Source organism: Anabrus simplex, chromosome 2, assembly GCF_040414725.1.
Source record: "Anabrus simplex isolate iqAnaSimp1 chromosome 2, ASM4041472v1, whole genome shotgun sequence".
Taxonomy (NCBI): Eukaryota; Metazoa; Arthropoda; class Insecta; order Orthoptera; family Tettigoniidae; genus Anabrus; species Anabrus simplex.
In genome coordinates this window covers 303,624,339-303,650,195 of record NC_090266.1, presented here as the reverse complement: position 1 = coordinate 303,650,195, position 25,857 = coordinate 303,624,339, and the positions used below count along the sequence as shown (strand labels likewise).

Below are 25,857 nucleotides of genomic sequence, written 5' to 3'. Positions count from 1 at the left end.
AATAATGCTCAGGATGCATATCTCATGGGCTTGATAACCTCACATAATATTCAAAGGTAAGCTTTAAATAAATATTAGTTTTAGACATATACTTTGTAGGAGCATTGAACACACAACAATGCAATATATTTTTGTTGTAGAAGGAAGAAGAAGCTTGCTGCAAGAAACAATAAAACTGAGAGTGAAGATGAGGATGAATAAATAGGTGTATAACCACTATGTAGAGAACTACATTCCGCATGAAATTAAAACTCTGCACATTTTTACTGACAACTGTGCAGGGCAAAACAAGAATATTTTGATGGTTCAGTACTGAAGTACACTAGCGGCTTTGGGCAGATTTGTCAAAATATATCACCATTTTCCAGAACGTGGACATTCGTTCATGCCCTGTGATCGTACCTTCGCACAGATTGAGAAGCTAAAACGCAAGAAAGAGTATGTGTTTGTCCCTGAGGAATGGTACGATATTGTTTTATATACTTCCCAAAAATTTGCTGTGGTGAAAGTACACCAGGACATGGTATTTAATTTTAAACATCACTTGGTGTCATATTTTAAGAAAATAATAAAGAATGGTACTGAATCATTAAGAAAGAAGGTACAAAAATTTGTTTATGAAGGGAGAGAGCTGTCTGTTTCTGCTGGTCAAAACACTTTTGTTCATACAAAATTTTGTCTGTTCAAGACGAAACGTACTCCAAAATTACATCCCGCCAAGTTGTACCAAACTCCACTGCCTTTGAATAACTAAAAGTACAGAGATGTGATGAAATTGGCACAGAAGTATATTCCTCCTGTACACATGAAATGGTATTCCGATCTCAGATGTGAACGCGAGGATGAAGAATATGGCTCTGAAAGTGAGGCATCATACCACGAGTTCTAAAAACTGTTTTCAACCATATTTTACTTAATACTTATTCTGTATGTAATGCACTGGCCTTTCAAAACTCAATATTTCATAATTAAAACATTAAAACATGCAATGGCATTCATTTTCCAATTTCTATTCCCGTTTTTACATTCCTTAAAACATTTGAGTGCAAGAAATGGATAATTCCATCACACATTTTCTCGTTTTTTGGTTATTTATAAATGGAGTAGAGGGTTAAAAATTGAAACAGTAGTATATATTCATATATACTTTCACATTAAACTGAAACCTTTAATGAATCATAGGATTTATATAGTTTTAAATGTTTTTCTCATTTTTCGCAGAATTTAACTTTAGGTTATTAGCTAGTTTTTGCACTCAGGTCTTCAATTGTTTGACTTATTTTCTACAACGTATTTCTTACAATATGCTTAAACGAAATGCACTGACTGACAGAGCAAATGCAACACCAAGAAGGAGTGGTCAGAACTTTATGCCAATTGCAGGGTAGACTGACGTCACTGAGGTATGCTCATGATGTGAAATGCGCCGCTGTGCTGCGCACGTAGCGAACGATAAATGGGACACGGCGTTGGCGAATGGCCCACTTCGTACCGTGATTTCTCAGCCGACAGTCATTGTAGAACGTGTTGTCGTGTGCCACAGGACACGTGTATAGCTAAGAATGCCAGGCCGCCGTCAACGGAGGCATTTCCAGCAGACAGACGACTTTACGAGGGGTATGGTGATCGGGCTGAGAAGGGCAGGTTGGTCGCTTCGTCAAATCGCAGCCGATACCCATAGGGATGTGTCCACGGTGCAGCGCCTGTGGCGAAGATGGTTGGCGCAGGGACATGTGGCACGTGCGAGGGGTCCAGGCGCAGCCCGAGTGACGTCAGCACGCGAGGATCGGCGCATCCGCCGCCAAGCGGTGGCAGCCCCGCACGCCACGTCAACCGCCATTCTTCAGCATGTGCAAGACACCCTGGCTGTTCCAATATCGACCAGAACAATTTCCCGTCGATTGGTTGAAGGAGGCCTGCACTCCCGGCGTCCGCTCAGAAGACTACCATTGACTCCACAGCATAGACGTGCACGCCTGGCATGGTGCCGGGCTAGAGCGACTTGGATGAGGGAATGGCGGAACGTCGTGTTCTCCGATGAGTCACGCTTCTGTTCTGTCAGTGATAGTCACCGCAGACGAGTGTGGCGTCGGCGTGGAGAAAGGTCAAATCCGGCAGTAACTGTGGAGCGCCCTACCACTAGACAACGCGGCATCATGGTTTGGGGCGCTATTGCGTATGGTTCCACGTCACCTCTAGTGCGTATTCAAGGCACGTTCAATGCCCACCGCTACGTGCAGCATGTGCTGCGGCCGGTGGCACTCCCGTACCTTCAGGGGCTGCCCAATGCTCTGTTTCAGCAGGATAATGCCCGCCCACTCACTGCTCGCATGCTTCCGTGGCCAGCGTACTCTCCGGATCTCTCACCAATCGAACACGTGTGGGATCTCATTGGACGCCGTTTGCAAACTCTGTCCCAGCCTCGTACGGACGACCAACTGTGGCAAATGGTTGACAGAGAATGGAGAACCATCCCTCAGGACACCATCCGCACTCTTATTGACTCTGTACCTCGACGTGTTTCTGCGTGCATCGCCGCTCGCGGTGGTCCTACATCCTACTGAGTCGATGCCGTGCGCATTGTGTAACCTGCATATCGGTTTGAAATAAACATCAATTATTCGTCCGTGCCGTCTCTGTTTTTTCCCCAACTTTCATCCCTTTCGAACCACTCCTCCTTGGTGTTGCATTTGCTCTGTCAGTCAGTGTAAGTAATTCACGAAAGAAGCAGAGAAATCTGATAGCGAGTTTGTCACTTATTACCAATTCCTTTAATTGTGCCTCAGAGTATCCGATAAGGGGATCGAGATTGCAGTCATAAATAACTTTGGGTTAATGGCCCTTTCACCAATTATCAGCGATCCAATCTTTTCCTCGGCACATCTGATATTTTGACATTCGTATTGAAGCCGCTGTTTGGTGACCGATGTTATGCCCGTTACGCAAATATTTAGCGGCGTTTCACCGTATTTTCTTTTTTCTTCCCGTAAAAATAAAATTTGTGTTCGCCTCTGTGGTGTAGTGGTTAGTGTGATTAGCTGTCACTCCCGGAGGTACGGGTCCGATTCCCGGCCCTGCCACGAAATTTGAAAAGTGGTACGAGGGCTGGTACGGGTCCACTCAGCCTCGGGAGGTCAACTGAGTAGAGGTGGGTTTGATTCCCAGTTTAGCCATCCTGGAAGTGTTTTTTCCGTGGTTTCCCAATTCTCCTCCAGGCATGCCGGGATAGTTCCTAACTAAAGGCCACGGCCGCTTCCTTCCCTCTTCCCTGCCTGTCATTTCCAATCTTCCCATCCCTCCACAAGGCCCCTGTTCAGCATAGCAGGTGAGGCTGCCTGGGCGAGGTACTGGTCATCCTCCCCAGCTGTATCCCCTGACTCGAAGTCTGGTGATCCAGGACCCTACCCTTGAGGTGGTAGAGGTGGGATCTCTCGCTGAGTCCGACGGAAAAACCGACCCTGGAGGGTAAACGGATGAAGAAAGAAGAAGAAAATTAAATTCGTTCTAACAGGAATTAAGCTCCTAAATGACCAATTTTAGTTTTTCCGATTTCATTACTCGTATCCTACTTCTCAATTTACAGCAGATTGCTTTTCTGTAATCTGGTATTTAATTTTCTTATCCATTTTTTTAAAAACAGAAATACTCATAGACTTCCTTTGATATAGAAACGAGACTTGTACTCCTTTTTCGTTTGTGCCTGATGTATGAAGATATATGTTCATCGTTATCTGAATTGGAACTTTTACTAAATTTTGAAGGACCGGGCGAGTTGGCCGTGCGGTTAGGGGCGCGGGGATGTGAGCTTGCATCCGGGAGATAGTGGGTTTAAATCCCACTGTTGGCAGTCCTAAAGATGGTTTTCCGTGGTTTCCCATTTTCACACCAGGCAAATGCTGGGGCTGTACCTTAATTAAGGCCACGACCGCTTCCTCCCCACTCCTAGGCTTTTCCTATCCCATCGTCGCCATAAGACCTGTGTCGGTGCGACGTAAAGCCACTAGCAAAAAAAAAAATTGATGGCAATACATCATTTTTGGGAGCTGGACGCTTCCTGCGTTTGACATTTTCCTGTTTGTGAACAGGATACACAATGAAAACAGAAGGAAGTTGGATTGATGTTTTATGAGAACTGCTAGGTACCTAAAGAGATCCTACTATATCACCTTGCCTAGAAATCGTTTGCTTCCATTTCTCCCTTAAACCGCACTCGGAAGGGAAACTATGGAACATCAATTTTCATGCCTTTTTAGTGTCATCCAAAATACAGAGAGGTACACAACAGTGCACCTTCTTCTCAACCTCACAGACACTCACCGACAGAAACAATATTCACAATAAATTGCACAAAATCAACACAGCATCACAATTACTCCACATATCACAATGTTAAAGTCTGCCAAGAACAGAACGGAAACCTGACATCTAGTGGCCAAACCGTGAACACGGTCAGGCCGCTTTTTCAGCGACAAATTAGTAGCTATGTCCCGGCCTCGTATATGTCATAGGCAATGATGGTACACACACCCATGTACTTACAAGAAGGCGAACTAAAACAGTGTTATCGAAACAGACTTTCAACGTATTAGGTCGTGTTACGTCCATGTAGTACGTGTTGAAGAGATGTTAAGTACAGAACAAAAATGGCCAGCCGGACACCAGTGGGATCCGAACCCACAACCTCCCGATTTCGCGTCGGTTGCTCTACCAATTAAGCTATGGTGGCCTAGGCTATCTTTGTTCTGTTTAAAAGGATCTGAGCTACAGGTCTGGCACTGCTGCTAGCACACTGTAGAGTGCGTTTAAGTCGCCCGTTGTGGGTCATGTCAATGAATATTGAATTTTCACGACCGCATTGTAATCGAAACAGACTTTCAACGTATTAGGTCGTGTTACGTACATGTAGTAGAAAGGAGACGAGCTGTTCAATTAAGTGGTATGTTCCGAGCTGTCAGTGGAGAGATGGCGTGGGAGGACATCGGTAGACGAATAAGTTTGAGTGGTGTCTTTAAAAGTAGGAAGATGAAGTTGGAATTCAACAGGACAAATTGGGGCAAATATTCATTTATAGGAAGGGGAGTTAGGGATTGGAATAACTTACCAAAGGAAATGTTCAATAATTTTCCAATTTCTTTGCGATCATTTAAGAAAAGCGTAGGAAAACAACAGATAGGGAATCTGCCACCTGGGCGACTGCCCTAAATGCAGATCAGAAGTGATTGTTGTTATGTTGTTATTATAACACGTTCCTTTGTAATGCAAGTATTATATGCCCTCTGTTCCAGACTGTTAGCATTCTGAAAAGGTGTCATTAGCCATGGTGCTATCCCATATCCTTCATCACCCAGAATAAGTGCATTTGCTGTCTGACTCGTTGGCTGAATGGTCAGCGTACTGGCTTTCAGTTCAGAGGGTCCTGGGTTCGATTCCCGGCCGCGTCGGGGATTTTAACCTTAATTGGTTAATTCCAATGGCTCGAGGGCTGGGTGTGTGTGGCGTATTCAACATTAGCAATCATCCTAGGTAGGACTCTCATCTTCACAGACATGCAGGTCACCTAATAGGCCGTCTACTAGAAAAAGACCTGCACCAGGCCTCTCCGGAGTCCATACGCCATTATTATTATTAGTGCATTTGCTCGATTGCCAGTCATTATTGCACATGCAGTGAAATTCCTCCATATTCTTACATCGTGGACAGATCCTGGCCAGGCGGCATCTACACTTGTGAATTCTTCTCTGGCATTGCATGTAGCTTGCACATTTATACTGGGAAGCCCCTTTCTCTTAATATGTATGTGTGGTTTATTGATTAGCACATGGATGCAGTCAACTGCTTCTATGGCATTAGGAACTGCATATCTCTCTCGCCACTGAATCTTTGCATTTTCTAATGCTTGAATAGTCATGCAAAATTTTATCCAGGCTGCTGCATGTGACCTAATTGTTCCAACTACCTGCCAGAACGTCAAGGAAACTGTACTCTGGTCGACACCAATATCTTCAGCCACACCACTTTGAAACCCGGGGTCACCTAGGTAACGCAAAAAAAAATTCATTTTCTCCTCATTTGTAAGAGCTCCACCTCGTCTCGTGTATTGGCTCCAGAAAATGTTGTGCTAAACATTCCATTCTGGAAACGGTAGGGATCTTTATAAACACGTTTGATCTTAGTGCTTTATAAATTTTTCTTCCCCATTGTAAAACCATCATAAACTCCGCCATCACATTTTCAGCCTGATTCTACTGCCTTGAGTCACCTACTGGGCAGTCTCAAGAATTTGTGAGATCAGTCTCCATTCAGAGAGACTAAGCTCCAATTTATTCATAAATACATTTGGAGACATGTCTCCAAGAGAATCCGCTAACGAGCTGTGTCTCAAGACGCAAAGGTCACTGCTGAGACGTCGCTTTTTTATTCATACACATTTGAGACATGTCTTAATATTTATGAGACAAGAGATATGTCTCCGGTTTATTCATATCACCCATTATCTATCCCAGGAGGCCTGGTGTTTTGTCATAGGAGAAGCACTGAGCCCAATGATTGCTTTCAGGTTATACAAGTACTTTGTGACTGACACACAACAGCTTTGGAAGCCAGAAATAGTTTGCAGCAAAAGGACAGGAAGGAGGTTGTATGAAGCAAATTTACAGGCCAAGAGCCCGCCACATGACCTCTGCTTATATATGGGCACAATGATTCCCGGAAGCAATTCACCAACACCATCAAAAGTGGACTGTGTGGAACAGTGGAGCTCAGTGCTGTTTATGGATGAATCCAGATTCTATTTGAGGGCAATGGATGGAAGGGAGAGAGTTTGGAAATGACCCAGAGAATGTCATTCACCCTGCAAGGACATTGTTCAATGGAGTCTTTGTCATGGTCTGGGCCGGAATTACCGCTGATGCATGCACAGGGCTTGTGTTCATCGAGAATGGGAGTCTGAGAGCCCACCAATTCATTGAGGAGGTTTCAGTGGATCAAGTAGTGCCTTTTGCACCTATCGTCTGTAAAACTTTTATACTGATGATGGCAATGCTAGCCCACACGTTGATGTCTGTGTACATGGGTACATGGATAAAATCTTAATTGAGCGTGCGGTGTGGACTGCTTGTAGTCCTGACCTAAAGCCGACAGAGTATGTCTGGGATAAGGTTGCAAGACATACTAGGAGTCATTCCCCTGACACAGGGGCTAAAATTCAGGCTGCACTCCAGGCACCATGGGTGCTTATACCACAAGAGTACATTTCAGATTGCATCCTAAGCATGCCTGATCGAATTACAGCAGTATCTGCAGCTAGAGATGGCAATATCCATTACCAAATCAATGGAAATGTGTTGCAAACAAGTAGACATATGTACTACGTACAACAGTGCAGAACTCCAAGTTTCGGCATTTCCAAATTAATTTTATTTATTTCTTACAATCTGCTTTACGTCGCACTGACACAAATAGGTCTTATGGTGACAATGGGACAGGAAAAGGCTAGGAGTGGGAAGGCAGAGGCTATGGTCTTAATTAAAGTATAGCCCCAGCATTTGCTAGGTGTGAAAATGGGAAACCACGGAAAACCATCTTCAGAACTGCCGACAGTAGGGTTCAAACTACTATCTTCAGAATGCAAGCTCACAACTGTGCGCCCCTAACCGCATGGCCAACTTGCTCAGTTACCAAATTCATGTTGGTGCACTGTTGTGATGGTGCCTCATCTGGGGAGCCATCTGGTGGTGAATGAATGTACTATTTCTACTTCTATTATAACGTCTAATTTAAAGAGTCATTGTTTTAGAAGCCTTTCTTGTGGACAGTCGAGATTTTCTTCTGATGACGCAGAGCACAGTTCTCTGTGAAACGTGAAGAATTTCATCTAACTTTCTTGACATGGCATAAGCCTAAAAGTCTATACAGTATGATGTCTATAAGTACAGGTGGAGAAAGCATCAATGGCAACATGATCAATAATGTTTCTCAATTACTTAACTGAAACGTTTCAAATGGGCTATTTAATTTGATGTATACTGGAAGGTCACCATTAGAACCCATTTTCATTCTGATACAGAGTATGAAAAAGAGCTGGGTATATGGAAAGGATATAGTAATGACATTTATAGACTTAGAAAAGGCATACGGCAGCATCCCCAGAACAAACGTTTGGGAAAACCTATCATGCAGGGGCACTGGCAAGGAACTAATAACAATGATAAAAGCAATATATAACTGTTACAGCTGTGTAATGACAACAGTGGGTGGAATTGAATGATTTAGAATTGACAATGGGCTAAAAGAAGAGAGTGTGTAATCACCTTCACTGTTTATAATGGTGATGGATGACATTGTAAAGGCAGCAGGGGAAGATTATAGAGTGTAAAGAATGAATGTAATGATGTTTGCAGATGATAATGATGTGATTTGGGGAGAAGATGAGAAGGAGGTACAACAGGTGAATGTACTGAGTAGAAGGATTGAACAATGAGGAGTGAGGATCAATGTGGAGAATAGCAAGACAATGGTAGAGAAGCTAAAGAAGAAAAAGGATCTATCAGAATTGGAGACAAGGAACTGGAAATAATAGAACACTTTGAATACTTGGGAAGTGAACTGACAGAAAATGGAAGTCTGGGTATGAAAATTAGTAGAATACAACTGGGGAGTGCCCTTTACCACAAGGTACGGAGATTAATATGGAAAAAAGATGTACCAACGAAGGCTAAAGAAGTAACGTACAAAGGATATTACTTAACTATAATGACATATGCAGCTGAAACCTGGACAATGACTCAGAGAGATGAGAGTAGAGTACAGGCAGCTGAAATGAAGTTCTGGAGGAGTGTGGTACAGAAGACAAGGAGGGACAGAGTGAGAAATGAAGACATAGGAAAGGAGCTAAATGTGCAAAACCTAAATGAAAAACTGGAGCAGAACAGATTGAGGTGGCTTGGACATGTCAAGCAGATGAAAGAAAAAGAAGAACTGGAAAGACAAATGACAGGGAAGAGAGAACGAGGAAGACCCAGATTATGGTGGATGGGGTCTGTGAAGAACAGCACTGGACAACAGAACCTGGACTGGAACACAGTGTTGGGTGAGGAATGGTGGAGAGAGAGAGAGAGAGAGAGAGAGAGAGAGAGAGAGAGAGAGGACAAAGTGGAGAGAAACCATATTTGCTCACACCTGGTGTCAGCTAGAAAAGGGGAAATGATGATGATGATGATGATGATGATGATGATGATGATGATGATGAATGATTACAAAACCATATACTGGAAGTATTGCATTAGGTTCTTGTTGCCAAGCACCAGTAACAGTTTTGCCAGAAGATGGATCTTCCATGTCTACAGATCCTTGAGGAAGGTATGCCATAGAAAAAAATCATTCTAAGCCAACTGTGTAGAGCACATGCAGCTTTTATGAGTTCTATTGTATTAACCGAGACATTGATTGGTTTGAATTGAATTGAATTTATTGATCATGATTTACATGCCACTGAGACTGAAAAGTCCCTTTATGCAGCGTCTTCTTATAATACAATGCAGATTTATGAAAACAGTAACTACATTTTTATAATATTAAAGTATTAAACTAAACATGAAACTTAAAAAAAATGAAAATACAGATACCAAAACCAGTAGGGTTAAGACATACATTAAATAATAAGTAAGAAAGTAAATCATTAAGCCCTTCTGTTATTTTGGACTACATGGGTTTAAAGAATATAAAGCTAAAGCAGAGAAACAATTCTCTTCGAAATATACATATTCCTGATTGTTCGACACAAGAATGCCTGATCGCAGCCTCTTGCGTACTCCTCCAGAAAGATAGATGTTAAGAACTGCTTTAGTTGGGTACAGTTAGTGTTACTTGCGAAACGGTGAAGATTAAAGACGTTAAAGATACGTGATGCAGTGCAAACAAAGGATTTGTTAAATTTAGTGGTACGATGAAGGGGAATTTGAAGGGTGGTTTTTGTAAACCTATTATCTCTGTTATGTACCGACTGCATAGGTTTAAATGCATTATAAAGGTAGGATGGTGTCTTCAGTTTGAGAATTTTCTGCGTAGCAACAGCTACTGAGATATCCCGACGTTCATGGAGTTTCAACCATTGTAGCTGTATGTAATAGGGTGTTATGTGTTCATCACGCCTGGCATTTGTAACGTAACGAACACATGCGTTTTGTACCCTCTGTAGTTTTATGTTCAAAGTTTCAGATAAGTCGTTGTATACGACTGAACCATAGTCAATTATTGGAAATATAAGACTTTGAACAAGTAGTTTTCGCATGAAAGGTGGTGTACATGACACGTTACGTTTCAAAATATGCATGGATGACACAACTTTTCGGATTACATTTGACGTATGATCAGACCAGGATAAGGTTCTGTCGAAAATTAGACCTAGATTGTTAACGGTGTCACTATAATGAATATCTGTCTCTAGAATTTTTATTGCTGGGAGGGATTTGTGGTCAACAGTTTTCAGGAGTTTTGTGTAACCTATGCAAATAAGCTGGGTCTTAGCCACATTTAATTGGAGGTTATGATTTGCGCTCCATTCAATCAATCGAGAGATGTCATGGTTAAAATGCGTTATAGAAGAAGATGCGTTAGTGGGACAAAAGTGGAAGTAAGCTTGTAAGTCATCCGCATACATGTGAAAGCTACTGCTTTTAAAGACTTCAGATATGTCATTAATATAAATAGAAAAACATAAAGGACCGAGGACTGATCCTTGTGGTACGCCACAGTTTACTGATTCCCAGCTAGAGAATCGACCGTCAACGAACGTGACTCTTTGTGATCTATTTGACAGATATGATTCAAACCACGACAGAGCACTCTGGGAGAAGCCAATTGACTTCAGCTTAGCAAGAAACAGCTCATGATTAACAGAGTCAAATGCCTTAGAGAAATCAAAGAGACATAAGATAGTAAGCTGCCTCTTATCGGTGGCCGCGCGTATATCATCTGTAACCTTCAGAAGAGCAGTAGTAGTACTATGGCCCTTCTTGAAGCCAGATTGGTAGGGATTTAGAATGTTGTATTTAGACAAATATTCACATATCTGCTCATGAACAATTTTTTCTAGTGCCTTACTAAGTGCACAGAGGATGTTGATAGGCCTAAAATCACTACAGACTGTTGGTATTTTCTTTTTGGGCACAGGACGTACATTGGCACGCTTCCACTCTGAGGGATAAACTCCATTCTGTAGAGAGAAGTTAAATAAGTGCACAAGGGCAGGAAGAAATATGTCCATGCAGGTAGAAATCATGGATATTGGAATATTATCTGGACCTTTAGCTTTAGTTCGTATTGATCTGACTGCTTTTTCTACCTGTGAAGGGTGTACGTACATGAAATAGAATTTATCTCTGTTACTTGGAGTGAGATGTCTATAATATTTGGCAGTCTCTGATACTTTCGGAGAGTTGGAGTTAGAGACTGATGTCATATAATATTCACTTAATTCAGATGGAGTAACAGGCATCTGGCTATCTAGAGAGTGACTGACTCCAATACCAAGAGATTTTGCAGCACGCCAAGAAGCTGAGGTGCTCTTACAATTACGGAAGATGTTGTACGTATACTTCACTCTAGTGTTCCTAATTACTTGTTTTGTCTCGTTACGTAAGATCCTGAATTGCTCGTAATCATCTGGAAGTTTAGTTTTAATAAATTTCTTCCTAGCTCTGTCCCGTTTGCTTATCAATTCCTTAATACGCTTATTGAACCATGGTGATGACCGGTGTTTTACGAGAATTCTTTTTTGTGGCGCATGCTTGTCATAGAGTAAAAGTACAAAGCTGTTGAAGAGAGATACTTTTTGATCTACGTCATTAGACTGAAAAAACATATACCAGGGTAGTAATTCAGCGTCAGCACGAAAATTGTTCACGTCAAATTTACTGAAGTCTCGAACAAGAATAGTTTTAGGAATTTGTTTTGGCGTGGATAAAGTGAATACAGCATACAGTAAGTCATGACCAGAAAAACCGGCAGCTGGTTCCTGTCCGTATACTACTACCAACTCATTGCAGTTCTATGAGATTATGTCGAGTGTGCTATCGGAAGTGGCAGTATGAAAGGTTGGATTGAATGGAAGGCAGTCGAGGTTACAAGCATTGAGCACATCACGTATTTTTTCGCTTTCAAACGCCCCAGTTCCGAACCGAGCATTAACATCGCCCACAACGAATATATATTTATAATTCATAACATGAGAATACATATCATTCAGGAATGTATCCATGAACCCTACTTTTGGTGGACGATATATACAAGCGAAAAGAATTTTAGTATCTGAAAGGGCTATATCAAGGATTATGTACTCAGGTTTCTTACTGTACTCTCCAGGAGATTTACTAAGTACACTACATTTTATGCTATTCTTTAAATAAACTGCAACACCACCAGCGGCTCTGTTTAATCTGTCGTTACGGAAAATATTATACCCATCGAGACAGATGGCAGAATCTGGTACTGAAGGTTTAAGAAATGTTTCACTGACTGCGATAATATCAAACGAACTCTTGCCAAAAATGTGCCGGAACTCAGATATATGGGAGGAGTCGACAAGAGACTGAGAATTGATATGAATGACCTTAAGATTTCTTGTGTTTCTCACACTAACATCGTATAGTAAATCAGATAAGACACACTCATTACTTGTCATGTGTACAATATGGTACAAAGGGTTCAATAGTTCAATAGCAAATCGTACAAAGAAGTACGATGATTTTAGTAGCCTATACAAATATAAAATAACTTAAGGATTTAGAAATTATGTGATGAAGTGAGAAAAATAAATGAGTAGAAAATTGGTATGAAATGAATCGCGTTAGTAGATATTTCTAAGTATTAAAAAATTATAACTAATATACTACGCTAAATAGAATGGTTGCGGAGAGAGACTTTTGTATTGTTAGCCTCGCCAGAATAATCTCTACTTCTCGTCCTAAGTATTTCCAGTAATAGAGTGATACACAGGAATACGAATTATCTCACCGCATCATTTCAGTGGAGCTGGGTAGCGTTTCTTCAGTTCCTCAAGGTCACGTTCAGTCTTCACTCGATGTTTCACATCACCAGCGCGCACCATTATAACACCATCCATAGTCCACACTGAATTTAGTCCGAAATGGCTCACAGCACGTTTGAGAATATCAGTACGGGTCTTAGTTAGGTCCTCCCGTATAGTTATACCGCTGTTCTTTAACAGCCTCTTTGATTTGAAGACTGCATTTCGGTAGGCGTATGAAACAAATTTCACAATGATGGGCCTGGTTTTGTTGTGACTTCTGGTACCAACTCTGTGTGAACGGTCGATCATCGCTGGATCAAGTGGAACATTGATCCGGGTGGCAATCTCCTGAATGCGCTTGTCCGTGTCTTCCCCTGCAATTTCAGGCACTCCAAATATGCGTAAACTGTTCCGACGTTGATAACTTTCCAACTCATCTGTCCTATCGTCTAACTGCCGTTGAAGTTCAGTTATTGCCTCGTCTCGTCTGCTGAGTTCACATTTTAATTCTCTTATTACATCAGTATTAAAATCAATACTTTCCTTAAGTTTTTGTATGACCTTATCGGCTACCCTGTCTACAAGTTCGTCGAGGAGTGAACTGTTCTTAATGAGGTTATCCAGCGTTAGCGACACCGTAGTATCTATAACCTCCTTGCTTACACTGGTTCGCAAAGTGTCCGATGGAGTGCACTGATCATCACAGGCCAAGATGTTGGCAGCGCTGTTCTGTGAACTTACAGAACGGTTGGTGTTCTTCACTTGTTCCCGCGTAGTTTCAGCAGTTGCCACATGAGAGCGTGGGCTGTCACTGTTTATTTCCTTGCCGTTAGAGAGTGGGGTGGCACTCCTGCTCGCGGGCTGGGCGATGCGGGCTTTAGCCTTCACTTGTTTACGTGAGTTACCCATTGTAATTCGATAAACTTTTGCAAATTACTTACGAATCACGATACCTTCTTCCAATTAAAGTACCACTGCACATGCACAAGTTAAAACACCACTGAATGCACACTTGAAATACACTTAACACCGTCTTATGACACCTTCACAATGATAAATACTGGAGAGGCTCTCACTCGCGTCTATACCACCATGAGTCAGAGGTTTGCAGAATATATGAAATCTTGGAGCTAACATCCCAAAAGCATTTTCTACAACACAATGTGCTCTTTATAACCTATATTTAAAAATTCTATCTTCATCGGACAGCAACCTGAGAAAGTATAGATTCAAAAAATTAGGCCAAATAAAAAAAGCGCCATTCCCCACAAATAGTCCTCCAGTAGTGCAGCTGAGACAGTTTTGTTCAACCAACAATTACTGATATGCATTTAGGGCAATCGCCCAGGTGGCAGATTCCCTATCTGTTGTTTTTATAGCCTTTTCTTAAATGATTGCAAAGAAATTTGAAATTTATTGAACATTTCCCTTGGTAAGTTATTCTACTCCCTAACTCCCCTTACTATAAGCAAATATTTGCCCCAGTTATCCTCTTGAATTCCAACTTTATCTTCATATTGTGATCTTTCCTCTTTTAAAGACACCAGTCAAACTTATTCGTCTACTAATGTCATCCCATGCCATCTCTCCACTGACAGCTCAAAACATACCACAACCCACATGGGTTGTATTGATTAGGTGGAAGAGTAAAAGTATCTTTGTTATTTCTTATATGAATAACTTTCAATATGGAAAAAATAATGAGGATAATAACCTGTAACATACTACTTAGTTGAATAGCTCGTCTTTCTCCCAAGTCTTCCCAGCCCAAACTTTGCAACATTTTTGTAACGCTACTCTTTTGTCGGAAATCACACAGAACAAATCAAGCTGCTTTTCTTTGGATTTTTTCCAGTTCTTGAATCAAGTAATCCTGATGAGGGTCCCATACACTGGAACCATACTCTATTTGGGGTCTTACCAGAGACTTATATGCCCTCTCCTTTACATCCTTACTACAATCCCTAAATGCCCTCATAACCATGTGCAGAGATCTCTACCCTTTATTTACAATCCCATTTATGTGATTACCCCAATGGAGATCTTTCCTTATATTAACAACTAGGTACTTACAATGATCCCCAAAAGGAACTTTCACCCCATCAACACAGTAATTAAAACTGCAAGGATTTCTCCTATTCATGAAACTGACAACCTGACTTTTAACCCTGTTTATCATCATACCATTGAGTACTGTCCATCTCACAGCATTATCGAGGTCATTTTGCAGATTCTCACAATCTTAAAACTTATTTATTACTCCATATAGAATAACATCATCTGCAAAAAGCTTTATCTCTCGTTCCACTTCTTTACTCATATCATTCATATATAAGAAACCATAAAGGTCCAATAATACTGCCTTGAGGAATTCCCTTCTTAATTATTGCAGGGTCAGATAAAGCTTCACCAGTACTCTAATTCTTTGAGTTCTATTTTCTAGAAATATAGCCACCCATTCAGTCACTCTTTTGTCCAGTCAAATTTCACTCATTTTTGCATAGTCCAACATCTCTTTATAAATTCTGCATTGTCTCATTCTCTCCCCCATACACTTTTCCAGACATTTTCATCATCACTTTCTACTTTTCAGTCACCTTCCACCTCAATAATAATAATAATAATAATAATAATAATAATAATAATAATAATAATAATAATAATTGCAAAGAAATTTGCAATTTATTGAACATTTCCCTTGGTAAGTTGTTGTTGTTGTTATTATTATTATTATTATTATTATTATTATTATTATTATTATATTTCTGCTCCAGTTTCGACAACTGGCATTTAATTGCTCCTCTGTCTAGGGAATGTTGAAATTTGCACTTTCTTTTAACTCACTTCCACTCTAAATGCACTCATATATAATAACCCTTTCCATTGCCAGACTCTTCTGTTGTTATGCATGCCATATTAGATTCATTTGCCATGTCCTATGGCAATATTCCAACAAGGGAAGTGCTCTTTGAGCACCTTTACAAGCTTATGGAACCATCACAATTACCACATAAATACACTGCATGTAGATGTTTTGTCAAGGGGAGAGCGAATACCCAAGTGAAATCATTGATTTTTCATGAAGGTGGCAGCAGTCTGAATTCCAGCCAGTGCATAGGATTTGTGAAATAAACCTTAGTAGAACAGTCATCAAATTCAAAACTACAGGATCAGTACTGCACAAGAAAATAAATGAAATACATCACATTTTAACAGAGAAATAGCTTGACGATATTGGTTTTTGATTATTTATTATTTTTATTTATTTACTATGGCTTCTTTCATGTGGCGAAGTTAGGGCACCCAGCCCTTTCTTACACTCAACCACAATACAACAAATAATATTGAGGCTGCCTATTACTAATTATACTACTTATAATATTTCCTAATTAAGCTTAAGTTACACACCCACACAATATGCAGCTTATTAGCTTATTAGCTCGTTAATTCAGTCCTCTTTGCTCTCTCACACAGACACTTGTACACATACTTACAATTTACACACTTATCAACTACCCTTACGTTTACATTATATAAAATTAACAGAACCATTTCTAATTTTTCAATTGCCAATCACACGCACATTTACCCACACAATCGATAACACAGAACAGGAAGTCTCGGCATGTATATATGTTTAGTCATCAGCCCGAAGGCTGGTTGGATCCTCAACAGCTCACCCATCAGCTGTCATAGATGGCCTAGGCATCACTGAAGAGGCGTACTAGGGAAATGAGGAGTGAGGTAGTTTCCCGTTGTTTTCCTCACTGAGCCAAGGGTTGCTACTATATATCAGTCTACCAAGCCCACTGGAATGCATGCACAAACCGACCCTATGAGCAACAGTTTCACACCATTCATAGCAGGGACTGGCTGAAAAAGGAATGGCATTACTAGCATCGCTCATACCTCAGTCACTTTCATAGTGTCCAAGCCAAGTATAAGACAGAGACAGATCAATGAAAGTAACAAAATTGCTCTAGCCTATACCAGGCGATGTAGTGCACTGTAAACACTAGGTCCTGTCAGAAAAGGCACAGTCTCGGCAAGTTATTTTAAATTTGAGGAAAGAGTCAAGACACTTACTGGCAGGGAATTCCAAAGCCTGGAACTAGTTACAATAAAAGAATTATTATACAGAGAAGAGTGGTGAAAAGGAATAGCTAGAGTGGAGCCCGAGGAAGTGAAGTTTAGATAAAATATACTGGGCGGGGGTTACTATGCAGAAGTTTGTGTATTAAGACAAGTATATGATATTCACATCTCTTATCAGGTTTTAACCAGTTCAGTGCTTGATAGTAAGGAGTAATATGCACATCATACCTTAGATTAAAAATGAATCTAAGGCAACAATTCTTAATACGCTGCAGTTTCCTAGTTTGTTCTTTAGTAGTGTCTACCAAGATTACATCACAGTAGTCAAGGATAAGAAGAATTAGTGTTGTGTTAGTCTTTGCTGCATATTTAATGTCTTTATTTAATTTCAGTGGGTGTAGAGTAGTAAACACCTTCTGACCTACGTTTTTGATATGTTCTGTCCAATTTAGAGTTTCAGTCATAGTCACCCCAAGATTTCTCATTGTTTTACTGTAAGGGATTGTTCTATTACTTATTTGTAGAGGAGGAATGATCAAATCATTGATCTTGTGTAGGAGCTTCTGGGAACCAACAATGATAGCTTGCGATTTTGATGGTTTTATGAGAAGTCTGTTTGCGAGAGCATATTCACTGAGTTGTTTCATGTCATCATTTATGCATTTTACTGTGTTTGGTAATTCGCTTAAACTGCAATGGTAATATATTTGGAGATCATCGGCATACAGGTGATAATTACACGTTTTTAGAGAAGATGAAATGTCATTGATATACAATGTAAAAAGCAACGGTCCAAAAATACTACCTTGTGGCGTGCCCACTTTCCTTGTACACCATTCTGAATTTCTTTCACGAGTTATCACCCGCTGCCTCCAGTCTTTCAAATATGACGTAAAAAACTTCAGTACTAAAGGGTCAAACAAGTAAGATTCCATTTTCTTAATTAGTAGCTGTAAGTCTATTGTATCAAATGCACCACTGAAATCCAGTAGTGTTAGTACTGTAACTTGTCGTTGTTCCATAGCTAGTCTGATGTCTTCTGTCACTTTAAGGAGAGCTGTAGCAGTGCTGTACCCTTTCTTAAAGCCCGATTGTAATGGGGCAAGAAGAGAATAGTTATTTAAATATTTCAGTACCGGTACTTGATTATAGACCAGTCTTTCCACAGCCTTAGAAAGCGCTGGAAGAATAGAAACTGGGCGATAGTCAGAGGTCAGTTTAGAATCATTTATCTTGGGCAATGGGATGACATTAGCTTGTTTCCAGAGTGCAGGGCAAGTTCCATTTCTGAGACAGAAATTGAATATATGTGTGATAATCGGGAGGATAGCGTCTGTTATATTATGTTATGAAATGCATAGGGATGTCATCTACTCCTACTGCTTTAGATTTAATAGAGTATAGTACATTTTTAATTTGGTTGCTAGTGACCTCTTGGAAAGAAAATTGAGGACGGTTAAGTGGAGGGATGGCTGATTGATTCGTACTTAATTCTGCCTGATTGATTGGTTTAAACGCGATTCATTCTTCAGAGAAATATGTAATAAGCTCATCTAGAGGAACAGTTGGTTCTCGTTGCTGTTGTTGACCTTTTACAATACCAAGAGAGCGTAGTTCTTTCCAGGAATTCCTTGCATACAGTTTACCTGAAAGACAGTTTAAGTACTTAAATTTCTGATTTCTGATTTCTTGCTTAATTCTGTTCCTGAGTACCCGATAGTTTTCAAAATCAGATTCATTATGGGTAAGTTTATACCGTCGGAACCATGAATCACAGCGAGCCATCAAATTCTTAATTTTGTCATTTAACCATGGGCAGGAGGGGGGGGGGGGGACGAGACTCACTTTCACTTGTCGTTTGGGAGCGTGTTTGTCATATAGGCTAATAATGAGGGAATTTTAGTTTGTCTATTTTTGCGTCAATATCAGCTAGTAGTAGAATATCATTCCAGGGTAGGTTGTAGGCATCATACTTCAGGTGAACTAGATTAATATCTCTCATATTCCTACAAGTGGTGAACTTAGGTTTGTATTTGGGTATGCGAAGAGAATAGGATAAATAGACTAGGTCGTGTATTGAGATTGATGGAAAAGGAATTTGGCCATGATTTAAAACTTTTGGTGGATTGTTAGTTATGATTAGATCAATTAGTGAGTGTGAAGTGTGATTATTGCTATATATATGGTTGGTGGGGGAGAATTGCAAGGTTACAGGAAAATAGTATATCAAGTAGTTTGTTCTTTTGAGCTGATTCTTTCAGTAAGCTTATATTTAAGTCTCCTAATAGTACAATATGTTCACTATATCTGGAGGTTTATAAACTACAACGAAGAGGACTTTCATCCCTTTAACGGTGATCTCCACGAACATGAACTCTGGTCCCGGCTGAGTGGCATTTTGTGATGTGCATATTACTCTACCTCTCAAGTCATTTCTGAAATAAAGGGCAACACCGCCGCCTTTCCTACCATCCGTTCTGTCCCAGCGGACGAGTTTGTAATTATTAATATTTACCATGGCGGAAGGGATGGTAGGCCTTAGCCAAGTTTCTGCAATACAAAAAACATGTATGTCACTGTCGTTAACAATTGTACGTATTTCATCTATGTGAGCAGGGAGAGAGAGCGCTTTCACATGGCAACATTGCAAACCCTGTGGCACGGAGAAGAGAGACTGTCTCAACAGGAGACCTGTTGCAACAGGGGGTTGCGGACCGGAGCCAGACTTAGGTAGCGGGTGTTAAGCTAACAGTACAAGGGGATTATGTTTAACTTTGATTGACAGAAACAATGGGTACTCACCGCTGCTTCCTGCTGAAAGAGACTGCTGACTGTTGCACATTCACACTCATATTTAAAGAAAATATGCACATAACTAACACTATTTGAGTCAAATTTGAAACTCGTGGTGAACAAGAGTCCTATTACATACTTTAAAACTAGCCCTATTATAACACATTCACTCATTGACACAGATTCTGTGGTCTGCTACGCTGCCTGATGAGAACTATTAGGTCCCTAGGAGTGATCAGAGTGGTTTTCTTGCCGTCTGGTGTAGTTACAGTCACACGCCCGTCCTGTGTATACACATTCCGCAGTCCAAATGCGTCGCGTGCCTTATTCAAAATCCCTTTTCTTGTTGCCATGAAGGATTCTGTGACCATGATGTTAGTGCCCTTCAGTAGTCGCTTTGCCCACCAGACTTGGTCTCACTGATGGTAAAGCAGGAACTTCACAATTATTGGCCTTTTCCCAGTGGCCACTACGTTGGCAGTCGTCCTACGCTTGCCCCCCAGTCTATGACATCTATCGATACTGTCCATGCCAATATCTAACTTAAGTCTGTTTTGAATGATGTCTATGACAGCCCCATAAGTGTCCTCCTCAGGTAATTCCTTAACCCCATGTATCAGTAGGAAATTTTGCCTACTATACTGGGCTGCTTCATCAGCCATCTTCTCTTGTTTATCCATCCTTTGATGGACCTCCGCAATGACCTGCTTCATGTCAGCTATCTCAGCACCCATGAAGTCACGGAAGTTCTTAAAGTCGGAGCTTAGGCTGGGAAGCAGCTCATGGGGGTTGATACAGCTGGAAACAGTGTTGCGAGCTTGAAATTCAGCCATACAGTTCTCGTACTCTGACAACCTCTTCTCGATGGCCTTGAGAGTCATTTTGACCGTTTTAAATCAAAACGTGAACTTAGTGATGACGGTTGAGCACACTCAAGGAATCCCAGCTGCTAGTTATCTTGATAATTAGGCAGGTAAGTGAGGGGCAAGTTTACACATGACTGGTTGATTGCCTAAAATCTCTCTTAAAGCTAGCCCAAGAAGCTACGCTAAGTTAATGCTACCTATAGTTTAGATTGCATGTTTATTTATAAGAATGTATGTACTGTTTTATCAATTGTGCATGGTCTAAGTTTGGGCTGCTGTATTGCATAAGCCATCACAACACTGTTTCCAAGCGTTCAATAAAGTAAAAGGAAGGACTGTACATCCAGTCTCTCATTTACTTACCACGACTGGAATGCAGATCGCAGGAAAAAGGATGGATGAGGAGTGTTACAGTATGTAGTACTGTAACACTCAGATTCTATTCTTTTACAGATATTGCTACAGCAATTGACACAACTGCATGTATGATCCAATCAGAAAAGTGTAGTTCAAGAACCAAAAAAACTCAGTCAAAAATTATATTAAACCATAAGTACGGTGAGAATCAACTTCCAAAAACACAAGTAGAAGAAAGAAAGCACGGTGAAGGAAAATAAGGTAAATGACTCAAGTTTTAATTTTAAAGTATTTATAACAATTTCTAGGAAATGTCATTTACAAAAAGAATTATTACTACAGAACATAATATACATGAGAGAATAAGAAAAAAGTGGAATTCCCATGGAGTCCAATTAAATGCCAATATCTATGAAGTTCTAGATAAAAAAACCACACTCATTAAAAAGGATAAAAAGAAAAAAAGGAACATGTTGTAAATGGAACAACATGCAATATTATCATGGAATCAAATCAATACAAAAGACATTCTAAGTATCAAACACAGATTAATGTTAGTTACATTTGCTTTGTCACTATCCTCAATTCTCAGAATATTATGTTAAAATACCATGAACATAGTTTCTATGATGCCACAAAGATGTGTAATACTCCTATAACAAAGGAACCTTTGCATTGCATCATTAACATTTTGGGAGTCTTTTACAACAAAACTGTCATTTACAAAAAAGAACTATTACTACAGAACAAAATATAAATGAGAGAATAAGAAAAAAGTGGTATTCTCATAGAGTCCAATTAAATGCCAATTCCATAAAGTACTAGATAAAAAACCATGCTCATTAAAAAGGAAAAAAAGAAAAGAAAAAAGGAACATGTTGTAAATGGAACAACAAGCAATATTAACATGGAATCAAATCCAAACATAGACATTCTAAGTATCAGAAAAAAAAAAAAAAAGTACATTTGCTTTGTCACTATCCTCAATTCTCAGAATATTATGTTAAAATGCCATGAACATAGTTTCTATGATGCTACGAAGATGTGTAATACTCTTATAAGAAAGGAATCTTTGTATTGCATCATGAACATCTTGGGAGTCTTTCACATCAAAACAAAGTTACTTATAGCTCTCTATGTGGTGTAGGAGCAGTGTGCCTGCCTCTTACCCAGAATACCTGGGTTCAATTCCCAGCCAGAACAGGGACTGCCACCCGGATATGAGGGCTGGTTGAAGGTTCACTCAAGTCCACATGACCACAAATGAGGAGCCATCAGACTTCTTGCTATATTCAAATTAGAATTGTGGATTATCATACTATAACTAGATCTTCTATCACTTCCAGCATCACTATATTGCAAACAGTAATCTGTGTCTAGCATGGCAAACAAAACAATACTGTAAGTTACTTTGTAGAATTGTTAGGGCACACAATCTGGATGTTTTCCATCAAGGGCACAAACAGCAGTTTGGGACATTCCACCTGTATTCAAAAGTGATTTGAATAGCCTTCCATTCATCTGTAGATGTAGGAACCTGAAACCGAACAAAATTAATGAGTTTTTTTTTTGCCAAATATTTGTCATTATTTCATTGCTTTTTGGGACATATCTGTAGCAGAGGCTTCAGACATGCAAATGCAAGATAGCACAAACTCCATGAAAGAAACCATCAAGGAAAGTCATTTTGACCTCTCCTTATCTTCCACTACTTCAAACCAAGACAAGCAGCTAAGTTATTGAAATACACTACTACCAGTAAAAACAAGTGGTTAGTAAATATGTCTCATCTCGTCAAATCAACATGGTCTTGATATCTTACAACATGCCTTGTAAAACATCTGTGACTTGGATAGTGCTGAGAGTGAATTGCAGTAAAGAGCATGGTTAACAATTCTATTCCTCATTATTTACCATTTTTCACACTACATTAACTTCTTATTGACCACTGGTTATTTGATGTAGTTGTAACATTTAATAAGACTCTACTATTGTCCGATTAATACCTTAATATATATAAAGTGGAACCTTGGATTGCGAGCGTAATTCGTTCCGGCTACATGCTTGTAATCCAAAGCGCTCTTATACCAAAGCAAGTTTTCCCATAAGAAACAATTGAAACGTGGATGATTCATCCACAACACAAAAATATTTATTCGCATACCATTTCTAAAACAAAATATAACGTAAAAGAATTTAAAGTGCACTTTTCCTTACAACAGAACCATTGTTGGTGTGAGGGAGACGAGAGATGACATGAGAAGAGTTACTGTGTAGCACGAATTTCACTAACGGTATCACTGTTATCTGTTGGCTCACTGGAATTGTTTTCTTTTCGTGTAACATTAACGAGGAACCTGTCCAATGACTGCTGCTCCTGCCTCATTTTGAAGATTTCATGAAAATGTGACATTGCATTGTCACTGAACTGATTCATCGCTCACACTGCTACAGCCTTATTCGTGTGGTGTTTTCTACAAAATTTTGCACCGTTTCCCACATTTTGCACTTCTCCCGAATCTCAATTGAAGTGAGAGATTCCATTGATTTTTCCTCCTCCTCTTCCCCGGATAAGATCTCCATAACCTCCTCCTATTGTTCGCGATGCAGGTCCATCAGCTCTTCCACCAGCTCTTGAATGTCCACGTCATTCACCTCCAGTCCCATAGTCTTCCCTAGAACACAATTTCATCAACAATCGGCGGCTCATTGTCACCAACAATCCCCTGAAGTCACGTCCACGAACACAGTCAGCCACAGCTTTCCCCAAGCGGGAGTAAGAGTTCTCTTGGTGACTCCATCCCAGGCTTTATCGATGATCTTCAGGTAATGATCAGATCAGGAAATGATCTCTCCCAAACTTTCGGAGGGTAAGGTTTGTTCCTTCGGTCACTTCGAAGCATCGCTGAAATAGTCCTTTGGTGTATAGCTTCTTGAAGTTCTTTTTTTTTGCTATTGGCTTTACGTCGCATCGACACGGATAGGTCTTATGGCGACGATGGGACAGGAAAGGGCTAGGACTGGGAAGGAAGCGGCCGTGGCCTTAAATAAGGTACAGCCCCGGCATTTGCCTGGTGTGAAAATGGGAAACCACGGAAAACCATATTCAGGGCTGCCAACAGTGGGGCTCGAACCTACTATCTCCCGAATGCTGGATACTGGCCGCACTTAAGCGACTGCATTCTTGAAGTTCAAAATGACTTGCTGATCCATAAGCTGGAGTAGTGTAGTAGAGTTGGGAGGAAGGAACTTAACCTTAAAAACTTGAATTCGTCCAGTAAGTCGTCCTCAAGGCCTCAAGGGTATTTCTTCATTACAGGACCAAAGATCTTGTTCATCCATTCAACAAACGAACAGGGGAGGGGAAAACGTAGGCACACGTGATGCTCGTATTGCGGAACCTCACTCGTTTATCAAGTTACAATTTATTTAAAATGTTTGCTCTTCTTGCAAAACACTCGCAGACCAAGTTACTCGCATTCCGAGGTTTCACTGTATTTTAAATTGAATGTTGCTACTGCATTTTCTTTCTTCTATTGAAAGTAAGTGCTAAAGGTCTTTAAGTGAACATTCAACTAATTCTCTTGATAACATAATGGATACTACCATGTGTAATAATAATATTATGGTAATAACAATAGTAACAGTGATCTTACTTTGATATATGGTTAAAGAACTTCAAAAATGGCTCCCAAAACTCCAGTTAAGAAGGTGGAAATAGTATTATGTAGCACTCTGAATAAATATTGTACAGATTTCAAGGAAACACCAGGGGAGAGATACCTGAGAGCAATTTCTAATTTGTTTTGGCAACGTACTGCTTCTCTCACAATAGTATTTTTCTTTCTTACCAGAGGTGACACCATCTCGAGTTATCCTTCAAATTTAGGCCCTGTCACCCTTGAAATATTCCTGTATCGTTTGGGGTCTCCCACTGTCAGTCCTCTTATCAGATGTGCAGAGGCTCCCAATTGATTCCTTCTCCTAATTCAGTCTAAAACCCACTTCCGTTTTCTCCTTTTCCTTAGTTGCTCTAGGAATTCCTCACATAACTGTCTCACACCTATGCAACAAGCTTCTCAGTACTTCACAGCTAATACCCACAGAAGACATTGTTTTGTGATGTCACAGTTGGAGAGTTTCTTCAACAACTGAGTTACAAGCAGCGAGTAATTATCTACCAGTACCGGCTTTGTGTGACAGATTTACTAGCCACTAGTGCTAACCACAAGCTCTAGCAGCTAGTAAACTGCCCTCTTGTGACACAGCCTTAAAGTACTGGAACCAGAACTGCAAACATTTCAATCGCACACCCTTGTTTTAGGGATTGTGGACGATTGTGAACTGCTGCATTTGACAACATTTACTTTTGATCTCTTGCTTGTTTACTGCAAAAGAATTTGTGACGATTGCTGTCGGAAGGACTGAAAGCATTCCTTGTTAAGAATTGTCTGTTATAATAATTATAATTTCGTGTGGCTATTTCTAGCCGAGTGCAGCCCTTGTAAGGCAGATCCTCTGATGAGGGTGGGCAGCATCTGCCTTGTGTAGGTAACTGCGTGTTATTGTGGTGGAGGATAGTGTTGTGTGTGGTGTGTCAGTTGCAGGGATGTTGGGGACAACACAAACACCAGCCCCCGGACCACTGGAATTAACCAATGAAGGTTAAAATCCCCGACCCGGCCAAGAATCGAACCCGGGACGCTCTGAACTGAAGGT

The 25,857-nt window shown here is 40.4% G+C and overlaps 1 pseudogene; it reads right to left on the bottom strand.

Annotated features, from left to right (window-relative positions):
• Window positions 1-25,251, bottom strand: part of LOC136863518 (uncharacterized) — a 32,917-nt pseudogene extending 7,666 nt beyond the window's left edge.
• Between the last annotated feature and the right edge of the window lie 606 nt (window positions 25,252-25,857).